The sequence below is a fragment of the Periplaneta americana genome, chromosome 1 (genome assembly GCF_040183065.1).
Source record: "Periplaneta americana isolate PAMFEO1 chromosome 1, P.americana_PAMFEO1_priV1, whole genome shotgun sequence".
NCBI classification, from domain to species: domain Eukaryota; kingdom Metazoa; phylum Arthropoda; class Insecta; order Blattodea; family Blattidae; genus Periplaneta; species Periplaneta americana.
In genome coordinates this window covers 187,885,160-187,899,064 of record NC_091117.1, presented here as the reverse complement: position 1 = coordinate 187,899,064, position 13,905 = coordinate 187,885,160, and the positions used below count along the sequence as shown (strand labels likewise).

Below are 13,905 nucleotides of genomic sequence, written 5' to 3'. Positions count from 1 at the left end.
GACTTGGAATTGTGGTTTTCTGTTAACGTACACAGTAACGTATATATTATGCAAATCTAGTCTTTCAGGTGAAGCTCCCTGTAAAGCAGATTTGAATAATTTCAAGGGAAAAATTGTTCCGGGGCCGGGTATCGATCCCGGGACCTCTGGTTGAACGTACCAGCGCTCTACCACTGAGCTACCCGGGAACGGTGTCGGGTGGAGTTCCCGGGTAGCTCAGTGGTAGAGCGCTGGTACGTTCAACCAGAGGTCCCGGGATCGATACCCGGCCCCGGAACAATTTTTCCCTTGAAATTATTCAAATCTGCTTTACAGGGAGCTTCACCTGAAAGACTAGATTTGCATATTGTATTCCATTTTATTACAAAGAATGCCCCCCATTGAGAGTAGCCCTTACGGACTCAGTATATCCTCAAAAAAATTAAAATACATATGTAAACATAGATATTAAATTGAAAAAAAGGAAACAAAGAAAAGGGCATGAAGAACTACAATTGCTATCAATGTGGCACCATGTGATTAATTAGGACTTAACAGGGTGGTTTTAACACAATTATCATAATGTTTTCCCTCAGAGATATTGGCAGAGCAAACTGCCGTCGAAATTCTTTAAAATAAGTTGGTACAGTCCCTCGAGCACCTTTGAGCAAGCCAATACCTCAACGTGAATTAAGGCACATTTCAGCTTGAAATAGTTGACTGTAGGCTCATAAATCGACTTCTTCTCAAGGTGGATCTCGGCTGACTGATGATATCCTACTTTAAAACGCATCGTGGGGTCCACTATGAAGTCCTGTTTAGTGTCAACATTGTACGCTAAAATATCTACTTGTCTCGTTGACTCATTTTCAGCTAGATAGGAGATTTCTTCTTCTACTATCCAGCCCTTATTTTTTAATGCGACAGCAATTTTGGATCTTATAAGATGATGTCCAGAGTTCCTCAAGAGCAATGCCTGTTCACACAATCCCAAGACGTGAGCTAAAGTTTCAATCTCCGGGCAGTTCAATGTCTGGAGCCCAAACGTGGAGACGTAAAACCTAACCTCTAGAAGAGACAAATCAAATATGGCTACTTTGTCATTGGCATGGAAATCGCCATAGTCATTAGCATGGATGTATTTTGTCCATGCCATTGACGTTTTGCCATCCCAATGATATTTCTATTTAGTTTTTACTGGAGCATGTGTGATTTATTTTCTTGACAAGGTGCTAGTCCAAATTAAACAAACTAAACTTAAATTAAATAACATTTAGTTAGTTATTAGTAGGGCCGTGACATCGGTATATTTGTATTAGTTTGAGATGAACATACGACGCCGGACAGAATGTAGTCGGCGTTTCAAGTACAGGCAGCGGAAGCGAATTTGACACACGCCTAAGCAAGCACGTTCCGTGTTTTGTATATGTTTATTGTGTATAGGTCTATGGGTTAACATCGGAAAGGTCTAAAATGATGGTGAGGTTGAGAAATCATACTTAAATCGTGGTAAAACATAAGTCTGAAAAGATGTTTTTTTTTTTTTTTTTTAATATTCAGAGTTTTGCATTACAGTTTTAGAATGCCGAAAAAGTATATGACGTACAATTTTTGTTTCCCTATATTTAACTGTTACATTAATTTATTTATCACATCTATTCCGTATCTTATTTTTCTTGCATGTTGTTCGCCTGGTTTCGGTTCCTGCTGCAATAAACAACAACATTCATTTTCAAAGTTTCAAATGTAAATGACCGCCGAATATCGGATAGTATAGCCTTGTAAGCAGAAAAACTGCGTTCTACATCGGGTGAAACCAAGGGCGCGTGTGTAAAATATTTCACATCATCCATTTCTACACCAAGTTTATAACAATCCACTTCTCATCTGACAAAACTCTTGCAATTTTGCATAATGTATTGAACCACAGTTTTTTGTATTACCGTGTTCATTTTCGCATACATCTTTTTGCTTTTATCATCATACGCCGTGTATGTTTTCGGCTTTCCAAAACTGTAATGCAAAACTCTAAATAAAAATAAAAACATTTTTTCAGACTTATGTTTTACCACATTTGTGACAATTTAAGTATGACTTACAACAATTATTCTCAACCTCAACATTTTAGATCTTTCCGATGTTAATCCTTATACACAACTAGACGTACCCGTGCGCTCCGCTGCACCCATTAGAAATAAATATATAGTAATTACATAATTAAAATAGGACATTTGATCCAGGGAACATTCGTGTATAGCAATCAACCATTTCTATAGGACCATTACCGCAATAGAGCGCTGCAAACATTGGGCAAATACTATTTTTTCCCTGCTTAATGGTGCTTCATCGAAGAAAAAATATAATACAATTTTGTTATATTTATCATGTAGTATCAGCTCTTAAATTTTGGTGCAGAGGTTAGCATCCACCCTGTATTGAGTGATGATGAATTGATTGAAGAGAGAATAGTTCATGGACTGAATAATGATGAACTTATCCTTGATAATCTTGTTCCTCGACTCACTGTAATAGTTAATCTAAGTTCCAAACAAGGTGAAAGTTGTCAGAAGAAAAGAGGAAAAAAGAAAGCACGCAAGGAGAGAGCGGTATGCTACAGAGAAAATGAAAAGCTGGTAAAAGAAATAGAAAAAATGAAGCAATCCCGCTATAAGCATAAAAAAATTATACTACAGAGGTGGGCAGAGAAATGAAGTTACAAATAGGAGTAAGGAACTTCCATTTAAGAAGCTAGTAAATTAAATGATAAACATGTAAATACCAAAGAAGAAGTGAAGAAGGAATTGATATGGAGTGCATCTATGAAATACAATCTGTAGTTTAAATACAAAAATATGCGTACACAGAAAGAAAAATAAATTTTTAGTGAAGTTGCACAATTTATTTTGGTCATTGTTCAAATTTTTTTAACCTAGGAAATTGTTTAAATCAAATGCAATTCGCTTCACATCTTTCAGTTATGAAATAATGAAAAATGAGTGAAAAGAATTTATTGAAAACAAAGTTCAGTCATACTCAGAAAATGGTGAAAACTCAACACTTTTTCTATATAAGAGAGATCATGTAAGGAAAGTAGGGTGTTGTAAACAAGCTATTTGAATAACACTCTTTGCATGAAAATCTTTTAGAGTTTCAAAGATTTCCATGCCAAGTTTTTATTTAAGGGAAAGACAAAAACAGTAGCTAAATGACAGCTGTGAGCAGTATGGAATGAAGATAAATGCAAACAAGACGAAGACCATGGTTGTTGCAAGAAAAATAAAGAAGATAAACTTGCGAATTCTAAATGAGGCAGTAGAGCAAGTGAACAGCTTCAAATACTTGGGGTGTACTATAAGCAGTAACATGAGCTGCTGTCAGGAAGTCAAAAGGAGAATAGCAATGGAAAAGGAGGCTTTTAATAGAAAAAGGAGCAACTTCTACGGACCTCTGGAAAAAGAACTAAGGAAGAGACTAGTAAAGTGTTTTGTGTGGAGTGTGGCATTGTATGGGGCAGAAACATGGACATTACGACGAATTGAAGAGAAACGACTAGAAGCATTTGAAATGTGGATATGGAGGAGAATGGAGCGTGTGAAGTGGACAAATAGAATAAGAAATGAAGTTGTAGCAGAAAGAATGATGCTGAAACTGATCAGAAAGATAAAAGAAAGTTGGTTGGGTCACTGCCTGAGAAGAAACTACCTACTGAAGGATGAACTGCAAGGAATGGTGAACGGGATCAGAGATGATAGACGACATTAAGATATGTGGATCATATGCGGAGACTAAGAGCAAAAGCAGAAAATAGGATAGACTGGAGTAAGCTGGATTTGCAGTGAAAGACCTGCCCATGGGCAGAACATTTATGTATGTATGTATATATGTATGTATGTATGTAGCCTATGTATTTTAACTGGCAAGGAGAGGCATCCAGATGAGAAACGGATAGGTGTCTGATACTTCCTCATCCCACGCCTGTTGAACCATTTCAGGTGAAGTAGACAGTAGTTCACATTCCTATGTCTGTATAAAATGGGAAGGGAAAGGTTTTCTGGCTTGATTTAGCGCGGGAACCAATTGCAGTACACACATTAAATAAACCTGGAAGCAACTCGGAGATAGCCCTGGGATGAACTTGGAATCTATTCACAGATTTGGGAACCAATTCCAGTACGCCCCTGAAGACAGGTATTAACCTCACAAGTGATACCAACAAGGCACCACTTTATTATTATTATTATTATTATTATTATTATTATTATTATTATTATTCAGAACTTGAAACGTTATTCAATATACCTTCACTTCAGGCTATTTATTTGTTTTTTTAGTAGGTTATTTTACGACGCTTTATCAACATCTTAGGTTATTTAGCGTCTGAATGAGATGGAGGTGATAATGCCGGTGAAATGAGTCCGGGGTCCAGCACCGAAAGTTAGCGAGCATTTTGCTCATATTGGGTTGAGGGAAAACCCCGGAAAAAACCTCAACCAGGTAACTTGCCCCGACCGGGAATCGAACCCGGGCCACCTGGTTTCGCGGCCAGACGCGCTGACCGTTACTCCACAGATGTGGACATTTATTTGTTCGATACGATGCAAACAATTTGTAAATGTCCAGAATAGCTTCTTTATGTCCTTTGATAATAATTTTTTAGTACTGATATCGTGAAGATTTGATTAATAAGGTAGTTGAAATACATCATTTATATACATTTGTATAATTTTCGTATTCAATTAAGGTAAATTAAGATAGGTCGATACTCTTTCCGCTTCTACTTTGTTGATGTGTTGATCTGATGTCTGGGCAATATTGATTATAAACTCAGTATTTTTCCACACGTTGTGTAATACACTCCAGGAATAGTTTTGTCAGTAGGTATTTCTATCTTATAGTAATATACTCTATAACATTGATTTCCTATATCAGTACATTGTGCTAAAATAGACTTCCTTCTTGAACTTCTGTCCCCAGTGCCTTTTTCAAATTGTGTCTGTAATCTGTGTTGACCAGATTTGTACATCCGGTTCTCATGTGCCTGTTGTTTCTGATTACATATGGAAAATTCTCCATTCGTCTTTGATATTCAATTCCCCACATGTATTTTATATTTATGATATCCGTTGCATAACTTTATCCTGAATTGCGTGACTAAAGCCTACTGTCTCAAAAATTAGAAACTATTCTCTAAGCAAATACACTGAACCGTTTTTATCGGCGCTTTCAAGGCAATGTGGAATTTTACGGTTGACTTAATTTCTGTATGTTTTCTTCTGTCTTGAGCCATTCTATATGGATATTGATAATTTCTTTTAATACAATAGGCCTAAGATATAAATGGGAGTCCACACCTGTGGAGTAACGGTCAGCGCGTCTGGCTGCGAAACCAGGTGGCCCGGGTTCGAATTCCGGTCGGGGCAAGTTACATGGTTGAGGTTTTTTTTCCGGGGTTTTCCCTCAACCCAATACGAGCAAATGCTAGGTAACTTTCACTTCACTGGCATTATCGCCTTCATTTCATTCAGACGCTAAATAACCAGAGATATTGATACAGCGTCGTAAAATACCCCAATAAAATATAAATGCGATGCTTCAATATTTCAAAACGAAGAGACTTTGTTGCCTCTCTAGTTTGTAATGTCTTCAGATCTAAGGTCCGTCCCAGGAATCTGTAGAGTAGAAAGACGAAATAAGACTTCTGCGCAACTGGTATGTGGGAGGGCGAGGGCCAATAAACGTTCTGGGGGAGACATTGGTTGAACGAAGCTACCAATCGCTTGCAGGGAGGAAAACATTTCTATCTGATCTCTCAACCACGAGCATCTTACCCCTTAGCGGCCTCCAGCTGGTGCTGCCCGCAATACACTACGGCACAGATAGACTCTGCCCCCATATGCGCCAAGTCACTATAGATTCCTGAGACAGACCATAGTTAAGTATTCGCTTTTTTCCTGAGTGATTAAAATCGTTCTATTGCCGGTTTAATGTTGTGAATTAATAGTTAGTCATTTTTCACTTAGACCTATTAGCCTATTGTATTTTCATTGCCCCACAGTCTCTTTGAAATCAATTTCCTACCCAAATTACAATTTATATACAGCGTGTTTCAAAAGTGGTGGTCAAAAATTTAGGATTAAGAAGCAAAACGAATAGAAGCAGAAACAGTAGACTAAACATGGGTCCGCAAATTAACCCCTAGCAACAAATGCCATTTTGTGCTGGACTGGCCCCTCTGAATATGAAGTACTGTTTCTAATAAAAGCAATGGCAATTTTATTAATTTATCGATTACGAGACAGTAAATATTTAATTGAAGAAGTAGATTCGAAATTTGCCTAAGTTCAAATAACAGGTTATGAGAAAAATTACAAAAACTGATAAAATAAATATTATGACGTTCCTAGTATCTGAATATGATTTTTTTTCAAACGAACCTAATTCAAGACTTAGGAGAGTCTGTATGAAACACTGTACGCAAGTTACAGGTAGAATATATTGTGTACAAACTATATTTACGGTTCCATAAGAGGAAGTATCCCTTTACAAGGAGTGCATTTAAACAAAATTAACTTCTCTCCTACATAACAGATTTTTATGAAACGTTGTACAGGAGTTACAGGTAGCATATATTTTTGTGCACAAATTCTGATTACGTCTGTATGCTACCTGTAGGCTTCATTTTTGTACAAAGTCTCATAAAAATATATTATATAGGACAGAAGTTATTAATTTGTCTAGATGCATCACTATAAAGAGGCAGTTCCTCTTCTAAAACATAATCAGACTTTGTAGACAAAAAAGATATTCTACCTGCAACTTCTGCATAAATTTCTACAAAAATCTGTCAGATAGGAGAGAAGTTATTAATTTTGATTAAATGCACCCGCTATAAAGGGGTAGTTTTTCTTCTACAAATGTAATCAGAGTTTGTACACAAAACATGTGTGCCACCTGTAAGGCATGTACAAAGTTTCATAACAATCCGTTAGAATGCAGAGAAGTTATTCATTTTGTCCAGCTAGTGTTTTGCGTTCTGATTCACTGTGTGTTTGTTAAGGTTAGATAAAAGTGAGTCCAATGTATTTTCAACCTGATGTTCGATGTCCTGTGAATAATTTTACAGGCCAAAACACTAACGCAGTGATTAAAAACTTCCTTATTCCATGATTCTTTTCTGCTGCTAAGCCAAACATGGAACAGTTACCGTATGCCCCACCATTGAAAAAAAATAATTACTGATAAATGCACAAGAACGCGCAAACTTTAAAATAGGATTCAACACTCTAAATGACGCTGTATTAAATGGTAAAAGAATTGTTGTAACTGGACTTGACCGGCAATTTTAAAATTCACGTTATATTTGGAGAACTTTAAAATAATATTTTTTTCCAGTTGTGATGTTTAAAGCCTTCTGTAAGAAGAAAAATACTTCACAAACTTGTGATTGAAGTTACATTAGTAAGAACGTACCTATCTGAACAGATTCCATGTCTCACAACACAATATAGTAATATACGTTACAAGAGCGGTATGTTGACGTTTTTATGGTCGAGGAAAAGATTGAAAAAGCGAAACGTAGTTGAGCTTTTTTAATTACCGAGAACATGAAAACAAACATACCGCTCGTGTATCGTACATTATTTTGTGCGAAGATCGTTTATTACATACCTGAAAGACGAATTTCTAATTAGTTGCAATGAAATCTCCAGGTTGGTTTCTGTTTAATGACTGCAACTTCGGAAAACCAAAATATCTTTCTTCAACATTGTTGCTATAAAATGTTTTCTGTGTTTACTATACTCCAGCAGGCCGTGATATACGTCTATCTTTTTTTCCCCCAGTCTATAAATGCGAACTTAAAACAAACGGTAAGGTTATGTAATCATTTATTTTTCATTTTAATATTTTAACAATATTATTTATATAACATACTGCAGTAATAACATCGGCATCTGGAATCTTGTTGATTTTTTCACGGCTTCCTTAATGTTACTTGTATCAGGAATGCAATAAGTTTCGTGGAGTATAGACTTTACTTAATTTTTGCAAATATTTAAAAATAATAATTAACATTGCAATTTAGGTGAAATTGCAGCGGTAAGTTTCCAATTTATAATTATTACTATGTTAAACGTCTCTAAAAATAATATGTTAAAAGCCTAAAGCAGTAAAATGAATGTCGCGTTTAAGCGGTAAGAAGAGGGAAATTGTTATGTGTGTTACGTTGGGAATACTGAATGTGGTATTTCACACTTACCGCGTATTGGTTCTGTGCGGAAAACAAGCAAATACGCACGATCTCGCACAAAATCACTAACAATTGACATTTTTTAATTGACATAGTAAGCCTCTCTGTCTACGACTGAATAGCTCATTGTTCATACCCTTCTAAATATAGCTTGCCGCTGATAAAGCAGTAAAAGCTATTTCTCACAACATTCTTTAAATGTTAACATGAATTCATATTCACCTATGCCTAACTAAACAAGTCGAAATTTGATTTTTGTCCACCTAGACTGGAAATTTGCACACTGTGTGCCGGAGCGAATTTTCCTTCGTCATTAACAAATGTATCAAGGTTACAGACTACGTGGTACGAACACATTCTAGTATATACAGTCACGAAGCTTGAGTTGTGAGGGTGCTAGGAACAATAGACTGTGCCGGTACTATTTCGCATTGTCTGTAATGAGGCGATGTTAGCGATCCTAGTGGTTAGCAACTAATCTATGGTTGCATATTTACTACGTATTGAGCTTCGTGACTGTGGTACGAGGTCAAATCACGAACGCGTTTAAGAAATAATGAATTGTCGCCGGCAGCTCTATTACTCAGCTGTCCTACAGATCGATACTCGGAGGGGATCCAGGAGTTATCTTTCCTCTCACACATGTCGGCAGACAGGGAAGGTGTCGCCTCCGATAGAACATCTCTTATTAATGACTCCCATCATTCATGATTGTGATGAAGCCTCCAAGACAGAGCAATTTGTTCCCTTGCTCACTGATATTCTGCACAGACTGTAGCGCTTTCGATATTATCGAGACAATAATAATTACGACCAGGCAAAGAGTATCATGTGTTGCTAATTACTCCGAGGCTTTTCAGGGCGTGGGGTGTTGGATCGCTCATTTACAGATTTCCTCGAACTCTCTACCTTTCTCAGAATGAGAGAATTTCTATTAGAAAGTTACGTTCGTTATAAAATCCTAGGGTCGTAGGTTCAAATCTGGCCGAAACTATGGATTTCTTTTTTAGGAATATAAAATTACTTAACGATAATGCTCTTGGAATGTAAGTAAAGCCTAGTTTCTGTTTATTTATTTATTTATTTATTTATTTATTTATTTATTTATTTATTTATTTATTTATTTATTTATTTATTTATTTGTTCTGGTGTAGTTAAGGCCATCAGGCCTTCTCTTCCACAACACCAGGACTACAAATACAATAATAGAAATAAACAGAAAAATACACTATATACAAAGTAAAGCTACACGAGAAATAAAGAGAGAGAGAGAGAAAAAAAAACACTATAAACAAAGTAAAGCCACACAAAAATATACACAGGTTGCAGTCACACAAACTTTAAATGAGTGATTGAGTATCATAATTAATTGTATCCTAATTAATTAACTAACATAAACAAGAAACTTGCAATTTTAATCTAGATTAAAAAAGAAAAAGAAAAAAAAACAAATCAATACTCCTAGCAATACCTAAAAAACATTAACTAAGACAAAATTTTCCAATTTAATTTTGAATTGTGATAAAGTCTGGCAGTCCCTGACGTCATTAGGTAACGAATTCCAGAAGCGAAGTATTTCTACAGTATAGGAAGATGAGTATAAAGACGTTCTATGATGAGGGATAGAAAGAAGTGCTTGCTGTCGGTTTCGAAGAGTTGTAAGAAATTGAAAGCGCGATAACAGATAATTCGGAGTAGAAGTATGCATGATCTAAACAGAAGAGACAGTGAATGTATTGTTCTTTGTTCCTTCAGACGCACCCATGAAAGTAACTGGAGGGAAGATGTTATATCGTCAAATTTACGAGTATTGCAGATGAATCGTATGCACACATTATGAACACGTTGTAGTCTCTCAGCTAAGAGTGAATTTACATTAGTTAGCAAGGAATCGCAATAATCAAAATGGGGCATTACAAGCGTCTGAATAAGATTCTCTTTTAGACTAAGTGGTAGAAATTCTTCCATATGAAACATATGACGTTTATAGTAGGTATAAGAATATCATGTGGTTGATAAAGAACGAAATCGGAAATGAAATAACAGACAGGCCAGGAATACTGAACAGATGGACGAAATGTATAGAAGACTTATATGAGACAGGGAATCGTCCAGATGACATGGCTGTACGTAGAAAACGAAAAAGGATTTTCTATTTTAAGGAAAGAAGTTGAACCAGCGCTTAGGGAAATGAACAGGAGTTGGTGAAATCCCCATTGAATTAGTGAAATGCTTGGGTGAAGACAAGAAGAATTTCTATCATTATGCAATGAAATATATGAGGAAGGCGACTGGCCTGAAGATTTTACGGAGACAGTGTTGCTTCCAATACCGAAGGAAAATAACCCCAAGAAATGTAACGAGTTCAGGACTATCAGCCTGATATCGCATTCGGCGTAGATTCTTCAGCGAATACTGAATCGACGTTTATATTCTAAGATGGAAGAACAGTTGGAAGAAGAGCAGTTTGGTTTCAGGAAGGGAAAAGGTACGAGAGATACAATTGGACTTCTACTAACAATCGGCGAAAGATACCTAGAGAAGAATAAAGAAGTGTATAGCTATAGTATTTGTGGACCTACAAAAGGCGTTTGACAGAGTGGATTGGAATAAACTGATATGAATCGTAAAGAAAATTGGCGTGAATTAGTAAGGATGCCCTTTATTACCTACCCTGTTCAACATCTACTTGGAGGATATAGTGAAGAACTGTTTTCAGAACATGGGAGGAGTGATAGTAGGAGGAAGAATAATAAAGTGTATAAGATTTGCTGCTGATTTGGCGTTGTTAGCAGAAGACAAGATGATACTAAGGGATATGCTACTGGAGCTGAATGACAGCTGTGAGCAGTATGGAATGAAGATAAATGCAAATAAGACGAAGACCATGGTCATAGGAAGAAAAGTAAAGAAGGTAAACTTACGAATTCTAAATGAGGCAGTAGAGCAAGTGGACAATTTCAAATATTTTGGGTGCAGTAACATTAGCTGCTCCCAAGAAGTCAAAAGGAGAATAGCAATGGCAAAGGAGGCTTTTAAAAGAAAAAGGAGCATCTTCTGAGCACCTCTGGAGAAAGAACTGAGGAAGAGACTAGTGACGTGCTTTGTGTGGAGTGTAGAATTGTATGGACCAGAAATATTGACATTACGACGAAGTGAACAGAAGCGCCTAGAAACATTTGAAATGTGGATATGGAGGAGAATGGGGTGTGAAGTGGACGGACAGAATAAGAAATAAAGCTGTGTTGGAAAGACCGGATGAAGAAAGAATTATGCTGAAACTGATTAGAAAGAGGAAAAGGAATGTAACACTGGTTGAGAAAAAACTGCCTTCTGAAGGATGCACTTGAAGGAATGGTGAACGGGAAAAGAGTTCGGGGCAGAAGATATCAGATGATAAACGGCACTAAGATATATGGATCATATGAGGAGACAGAGGAAGGCAGAAGATAGGAAAGATTGGAGAATGCTGGGTTTACAGTGAAAGACCTGCCCTTAGGCAAAACACTATGAATGAATAGCTGTTGTGAAACTTGGACTGTCACTTTGAAAGAGGAACAGAGGTTAAGGATATTTGAGAATAAGGTGCTTAGGAAAATATTTTGGGCTAAGAGGAATAAAGTTACAGGAGAATTGAGAAAGTTACATAACACAGAACTGCATGTATCGTATTCTTCATCTGACATAATTAGGAACATTAAATCCAGATGTTTGAGATGGGCAGGTCATGTAGCACGTATGAGCGAATCTAGAAATGCATATAGAATGTTAGTTGGGAGGCCGGAGGGAAAAATACCTTTGGGGAGGCCGAAACGTAGATAGGAGGATAATATAAAAATGGATTTGAGGGAGGTGGTATATGTTGGTAGGGATTGGATTAATCTTGCTCAGGATAGGGATCAATGGCGGGCTTATGTGAGGGCGTCAATGAACCTCTGGGTGTCTTAAAAGCCGTAAGTAAGTAAATATCTCTGAAACTAGACTTTCTCCGGATGTAGAAATTTATTGGAAGATTTATTTCAAATAGAACGTGTGGGGGAAACATCGTTGTGAAAGTTAATTATCACTTGGTGAGATTTCCTTGCTAGCATGAATTCGACTATTAACGTGGGACCAGAATTTTGGGTGGACACAGATAAGGATACATGTAAATTATGTAATTATATCCTGGTTGGGAAATAGGAAGTCTAAACTTGGATTTGTGGCGTATTTGTGTGTGTTTACATACATTTCCATGATTAGAAGGGGTGGGGCTACTTTGCTCTCAGTTCTTGAAGATGTGTTTATCGTGAGACACTGATTACAGCTGTTTAACAGCTTCCAACTTGTGCAGGCTTTCCTCCCAAACTCGAGAACAGAACTTTACAGCAAACTCATAAGCAGAGAGAACGACAGCTAGAGATAAATTCTCTCTTTCTCTCTCGTCTTTCCAACTCTTTCGCCTTCTAGCGGACTTGGCGGTGACAGCTATAAAAGAGCCAAAAGTAGCTATTTCTCACTCATATTTTTTTCATATGAATATAAATAGTAGCGTATATATTTTTTCTATAAATTTGCTTTCATCAGAATTTGTACTACGCTCGCTATCCACAACGATAATAATCTCAACACAACATTCTATACGTGTGGGTGTGTGTATGTGTATATGGAATACACGAAAGTTATGATTTTGTTTAATTGCCTCAACTTTATTAAAGAGTAGCATTTACTTGGAAATAAAATTACCACTTCATTTATTATTATGTTGAGCGTTAGGATAAATCTGAGAGGATAAAAAGAAAGGAGGGAGTTCACCAAGGCAAATATACTTGAAATCGGTGCGAAGGATATGACGTCAAACTATATCTTTCACACCCCATAATCCACCGCGAAATACCGCCAATTGTCAAATATTAAATTGCTACTGTCGGTTTTGGTCATACGTAAACGGATTAGAATGGATCTGGAGGTAACAGGACTACTAGCAGATTATTATATCAATGTATGTTATTTATTAAAAGTGTTATGGTTGTGATATGGACTGAACACTTCATTTCCACATTCTTTCTCTTATCAAGAAGGATGTTGGCACTCCTTCATATGTTAAAGCATAGAGGGACATACCAAAGGACATATTCTACAGTTGAGCCGAACAGAATATTAGCTTATTTATAAAAAAAAATAACACCTGCTGAACTTGACTACACTTTGGAAATATTCACAACACGAAACTATTTGTAATCGTAAAAATTTGAACAAAACAGCTGATAAACACACCGGAAAAAGACATGAACTATGGGTAATTTGACGGCCATACTAGTACACCTATTTGGTTCCACCGTTTCCAGCTTATGGCCCGGGGTTGGGATAAATCTTTTCAATTGTTTTATTTCCGTTGCTCTGACATTTATTTCGAAATGTAACAAATGAATTTTTTTTATTTTTTGTCTTTGTTAACTTTATTTAGGTCAGTTTCTGTCAGATGCGTTTCCAATTCACTGTGGGCTAAAGCAAGGAGATGCACTATCACCTTTACTTTTTAACTTTGCTCTAGAGTATGCCATTAGGAAAGTCCAGGATAACAGAGAGGGTTTGGAATTGAACGGGTTACATCAGCTGCTTGTCTATGCGGATGACGTGAGTATGTTAGGAGAAAATCCACAAACGATTAGGGAAAACACGGGAATTTTACTGGAAGC

General features: G+C 36.7%; 1 protein-coding gene across 1 annotated transcript in view; it reads left to right on the top strand.

Moving 5' to 3' along the window:
• The window catches only part of LOC138705433 (probable G-protein coupled receptor No9), a 1,480,426-nt gene that overhangs the window by 1,401,058 nt on the left and 65,463 nt on the right, over positions 1 to 13,905 (top strand). The window lies entirely within an intron of this gene.